This window comes from Notolepis coatsorum (genome assembly GCF_963971535.1).
Source record: "Notolepis coatsorum genome assembly, chromosome: 4".
In the NCBI taxonomy this organism is placed as follows: domain Eukaryota; kingdom Metazoa; phylum Chordata; class Actinopteri; order Aulopiformes; family Paralepididae; genus Notolepis; species Notolepis coatsorum.
Genome location: NC_140168.1, coordinates 50,277,634 through 50,283,805, shown reverse-complemented (window position 1 = coordinate 50,283,805; position 6,172 = coordinate 50,277,634). Strand labels below are relative to the sequence as shown.

At 44.6% G+C, this 6,172-nt stretch overlaps 1 protein-coding gene across 1 annotated transcript in view; it reads left to right on the top strand.

The window, feature by feature from the left end:
- Positions 1-2,997: 2,997 nt before the first annotated feature.
- The window catches only part of rad21b (RAD21 cohesin complex component b), a 29,360-nt gene continuing 26,185 nt past the window's right edge, over positions 2,998-6,172 (top strand). The window contains exon 1 of the mRNA XM_084313429.1: positions 2,998-3,117. The gene's annotated coding sequence lies outside the window, so the exon portion shown is untranslated. The remainder of the gene's footprint in view (positions 3,118-6,172) is intronic.

The window sequence follows — 6,172 nt, the reverse complement described above, 5'->3', positions numbered from 1 at the left end:
TGGTCTTCATAATCCAGTCTATGACTAGGAGGAATAGAAAGGGCGATAGGAGGCATCCCTGACGCACACCGGTCTTGACCTCAAAACTCTCTGACAGTTGGCCTGCATGTAAAACTTTGCATGATGTTCCTTGATAGGTGTTTTGAATCAGTGATGATTTTCTTTGGGATACCATAATGCCTCAGCAGTTTCCACAGAGTCTCTCTATCCACACAGTCAAAGGCTTTTTCATAGTCTATGAAGTTTATGTATAATGGAGAGTTCCATTCGATGGATTGCTCTATAATGATGCGCAGGGTGGCGATCTGGTCCGTGCAAGATCTGTTGCTCTGGAAGCCTGCCTGCTGGTCTCGAAGCGTGGGATCCACAGCAACACTCATTCTGTCCAGTATAATTCTGTTGAGTACTTTTCCGGGTACTGATAGAAGCATTATTCCTCTGTAGTTGTTGCAGTTGGTGAGATCTCCCTTTTTTGGTAGCTTGATGATGATTCCATCTTTCCATTCTTCTGGAAATCAACAATAGCATCAGGTAAAACAGTTACATGTTTCATAAAGGGCCAATCGTAGCATACCTTTAAAAGCATTCACAGTAAGAAGTGCCTGTAGACAAAGTTTTACTTGCAACGTATTCCATAAAAAGGGAGCATAGTGGGAGAATGCAGCTTTACCAAGCTCTGACTGCATCAAAGGAACATTTAACAGCATCCCATTTGCTGCTCGTCTGGTATTAAAAAAGCAAGTATAAAAGGACAGAAGTCTGGAGATATATAAGGGCAGCTTACAATGACTTAAGGATAAAAATCAACATGTGTGATTGTCTTCTTTGGTACAGAGAGGACCATCCTAATGACTTATACAAAGTGCAGTGGTGGGTGCGAGAGCCTGCACCCGTTACAAAACGTATGGCAGTATGGTACGCAGAATCCAGCTTTTTAAGCAGGGAAGAAGGAGCATGCATATAGATTACATCGCCATAGTCTAATACAGGCAGAAAGGAACTCTGCACAATTCTCTTCCTGGCTTCAGACGGGAAACATTTCTTTAACCGGAAGAAAAAGCCCAGTTTAGGTCTAAGTTTTGCTGGTTAGATTCTTACCTGGTGAATTCAGCTTGAGCTCAAGTCAAGGAGACATTCTGTCTTCATGTGAAAAGGAAACATTGAAAGAGAGAAGTCACTGCTAGTTGTACTTTGTCAGTCCTAATTGTCTGTGGACATGAGATCTGAGGGTGCAGTCACATCCTCATAACTATCAATACCTCTCTCCACACTATGTTAGCACTATGCCAGAGGTCTGGCTGAACCTACTATCATTCTGGTATAGGGGGAAAGCGCTCTGGCTTGTTTGTATTTCTTTGAATCACAATCATCCTGGGTGGCGCAAAGCCCAGGATGCAGCGATGGTGCCCTTGCAAGATAGTGTCACAGATAGTGGAAGGGGAGGAGAATTCTGACTGAAATAGTCAGCCAATGGCATGATGATTGTGTAACGGTTGTGACAATATCACCTCAAACTTCGTTGCCCCGAGTGGGAGTCGAACCCCGGTCTCCCACACGGCAGGCAGCAACACAGACTGCTATACCAAGAGGTGAATCCACTTCTAAGTACTGGGTCTATGCGTCTTTTGAGGATGTGAGAGTGAGTTTAACCGATAGCACCGCTACTCACCCCAGCCCTTCTTGACTGCGCTTCACGATACCATCCGTTACAATTGTACCCACACTCTCAGGGTGCTGATCCAAACTAGCAGAAACCTGACAGAGAAATCACAGAGAAGGTGGTGTGGTTTTACTGTGTGTCCTATAGATGGTGTAGCTTTACTGTGTGACATATAGACGGGTGCAGTGCCTGTTCTGGCGCGTGGACAATTGCTTGGCCGCTGAAAATTCAATTCACTTGCCAGATGTAAAGTGTGTTGTTATAGCGCCACCATCTGGCCAATTGCCTCCTCCGCAATACACCCGCCAAGTGTGAAGTGGATCGGACGACCAGCTCTTGAAATATGCACACGGTTTGTTGTTATAGCACCACCATCTGGCTAAATGGCACCACATCCGACACTGCAGTCCCCTGGGTCTCAACAATACACCCGCTAGGCGTGAAGCCGATTGGATGAGCGGTCCTCAAGATGCGCTAAGGACAGTCATGCACTATAGCGCCACCATCTGGCAAAAGTACACCAAATTCTATGCTGCCTTCCCTATGTCCTCAGCAATACACCCACTGGGCATTAAGTTAGTTGGATGAACAGTTCTTGAGATATACACACACAGACACACACTTTGTTAATGTGCATTGTGAATGAATGAATGAATGAATGAATGAATGAATGAATGAATGAATGAATGAATGAATGAAAACTTTATTTAACAGATTGCAGAATGGGTACAATACAGTACGACTCAATACACACAATTGTTAAGGGGATGCAGACCTGAGAAAGACGTTTGTCTTGTTTCCATCAGGGTCCCCCATTTTCAATTCATATAGACATTTATGACATACACAACATACATGACATTTATGGCATAGGGACATATAGGTATTTAGTACTGATACATTTGTGACTTAAACGGTATTCAAATATACTGTTACCCCTAGATCCTGACAGAGTATATACATATGATGGGGAGGGGACTGTACATTAGGAGGGGGTGGGTGGGTGGGAGAGAAATATACATACGGCGGGGAGAGAATATATACATGCGCTGGGGAGGAGACTGTCTATTAGGAGGTGGTGGGGGTTTTGGGCATTTACGGTGGCCAGTTTCGAATTGCAGCCTCCCGTAGGTGCTCTTTAAGAGCGGTTTTGAATGTGGGTAGGGATTCACATCTTTTTACGGCTGTGTCATAATTAGCCATGCAATTTGAAAATCAATGTTGTCTTTATTAGCACTACTATTGTAAACATACAGTGGGCACCACAACAACACCAGCAGCACCAGCGGTCAAACCGTCCGCGAACATCCTGTGGATTCAAAAGGCTCCTTTGGGCGGGCGGAAGATGAGAGGGCGCCATCTTGTTTGTTTTAGTGGGAGGACGGGTGGATAATATAACGATATAGGTGAGCTACAACACTACGGCCACCAACACGGGAAAACCGCAACAGTGATCGGTGAGTCGATATAGTTGTATCGCGGGCGTGCGATTGTATCATATCTGTGTATGGAATTCTGTTTGTACACATAGGGGCAACACAGCACTGCGTAGCCTACTCTGTTCAGCTAGTGACAGCGCTAACGTTAGCTTGCTTCTTCTAGCTAACCCACCAAACCAGCGTCGCACAACAACATCCTGCATCTCCATCTGGCCTGTTCTGCTATGTCGCATGTAACGTTATTAAATATAGCGAATTCATCGCGATGCCAAATGGCCAGTGCTATACAGCCTGGTTCCTTCGCTAACATTAAAATAATTAAATGTGGGTCAGGCTCCTGGTAGAAACGAGGATGTGGCCCCACATTTACTGGCTGTGATTTTTAAGTTTAACATTACTCTCTTTGCTGTAACGTTAACTGCGAGTAACGTAAGTTCGTTAGTCGTGCTGGAAAGAAAACAACTGCATATATATATGAAGCAATCTTTCTAGGTCGGTGTATTTATTAACTAACGTTGTCAGTCAGTCTTCTTCGTTCTGTGCAGCTAACGTTAAAGCCCCGCCCCTTCCATATGCAAGGTACCAGATTGGAAAGTGAGTGGAAGCAACAGTGAATGAATGATAACTTTATTTAACAGATTGCAGAATGGGTACAATACAGTACGGCTCAATACACACAATTGTTAAGGGGATGCAGACCTGAGAAAGACGTTAGTCTTGTTTCCATCAGGGTCCCCCATTTTCAATTCATATAGACATTTATGACATACACAACATACATGACATTTATGGCATAGGGACATATAGGTATTTAGTACTGATACATTTGTGACATAAACGGTATTCAAATATACAGTACTGTTACCCCTAGATCCTGACAGAGTATATACATATGATGGGGAGGGGACTGTACATTAGGCGGGGGTGGGTGGGTGGGAGAGAGATATACATACGGCGGGGAGGGAATATATACATGCGGTGGGGAGGAGACTGTCTATTAGGAGGTGGTGGGGGTTTTGGGCATTTACGGTGGCCAGTTTCGAATTGCAGCCTCCTGTAGGTGCTCTTTAAGAGCAGTTTTGAATGTGGGTAGGGATTCACATTCCTTTACAGCTTTAGGTAGGGCGTTCCACAATTCTCAGCAATACTAAACGACATGGCCCCCCTAAGAACCACCAGGGTAAAAAATCGCACTGAGCCGTGGATGCACTCCGAAATACTGGCCGCTATGAAAACCAGAGACAAAAAATGCTCTGAGTTTCGTAAAAGTCAGTCAAAGCTTACTAAAAGCACGAGCAGTGAACTCCAAGCCCACGTGACTGAACTCAAACTAGAAAGAAACAGACTAAGAAACGACGTAAACTCCATGATCAAAACTGCAAAAAAGAATTTCATCAATGACAAAACTGAGGAAAACAAAAACAAACCACGTGAACTTTGGAAATTACTCAATAATCAACTAGGATGCAGTAAAAAACTTAAAACCAGATTCTCAAACATAAACATAAAAACGGACAACACGCTCATCACAGACAAGCTGGATGTAGCCAATTACTTAAACATTTTCTTCACAAACATAGCCACAACACTGGTAAACAAACTACCCTCCCACTCAGGGCTTTATGGGGTAGAACACATAGTAGCTTACTACAAAAACCTAGGGGTCCGCAAGGACGACTTCAAGCTGGAAATGGTAACAACAGATGAGGTACTCAATAAACTGAGCGCCCTCCAACCTAACAAGGCCACTGGCCATGACAACATCCCCTCCAAATTCCTCAGAGACTCAGCAGCCGCCATCACACCAATCATCACACGCATAATAAACCTCTCCATAAAACAGGGACACGTCCCCAAGGACTTCAAAATTGCGAGGGTGACCCCTCTGCACAAAAAGGGCAGCAAATTAGACCCAGGCAACTACCGCCCTGTTTCTATTCTCACCTCCATCTCGAAAGTCATGGAAAAAATAGTCTACGAACAGGTCGAAAAGTACCTAGCGGAAAAAAATCTAATCTACGAATTCCAATCTGGCTTCAGAACATCCCACTCCACTGACACATGCCTTCTCTATTTGAATGACCACATCAAACAAGAGGTGGACGCAGGCAAATACTGCGGCATGGTCATGCTGGACCTACAAAAGGCCTTTGACACGGTCAATCACTCCATTCTGATTGACAAGCTAAAAGCAATTGGTTTTGATAGTCTATCAGTGAGCTGGATGCAATCCTACCTTGAGGGGAGGGAACAGATGGTGGAGGTAAACGGTACCCTATCCCCCCCCTCACAGTGAGCTGTGGTGTTCCACAAGGAAGCATACTAGGACCGCTACTGTTCCTAATTTATGCAAATGACATGTCGTCAGCTTGTGACTGCAACTTGTTCCTGTTTGCGGACGACTCAGCCCTGCTGGTCTCTGACAAGAACAAGTTACAGGTTGAAAAAACCCTCAGCTCGGAACTAGGCAGAATCTGCATATGGCTCGCTGATAACAAACTATCATTACACATGGGCAAAACAGAGTCCATTCTCTTCGGTTCAAATAACAAACTCAGCAAGACCGACGGCTTCTCAGTTACAGTGGGTGACAATATTGTCACAAGGAAAGATGAAATTACCTACCTGGGTTCCATCCTAGAGGCTAATCTCTCCTGTGACAAAATGGCATCCAATGTAATAAAAAAAGTCAACCAACGAACTCGATTCTTGTACCGGATCTCCTCTCTGGTAAACAAGAACACCCTGAAGACTCTGGCAGGAGCACTCATTCAGGGGTACTACGACTATGCTTGCACCTCATGGTACCAAAGCACCTCAAAGGCGCTAAAAACAAAATTACAAACATCTCAAAACAAACTGGTCAGACTACTGCTTGACCTTACTCCTAGAACCCACCTCACCCCTGCCCACTTTGACAACCTAGGATGGCTTAGAGTAGACGACAGAGTACAACAACTTGCAATGGGCCTGGTCTACAAGATACACTACACGACCAAGGTACCCATGTACATGTCAAATACTTCCCAAAGGTCAGTGAATACCACGATCACAACACCAGAGGGAGCTCCAC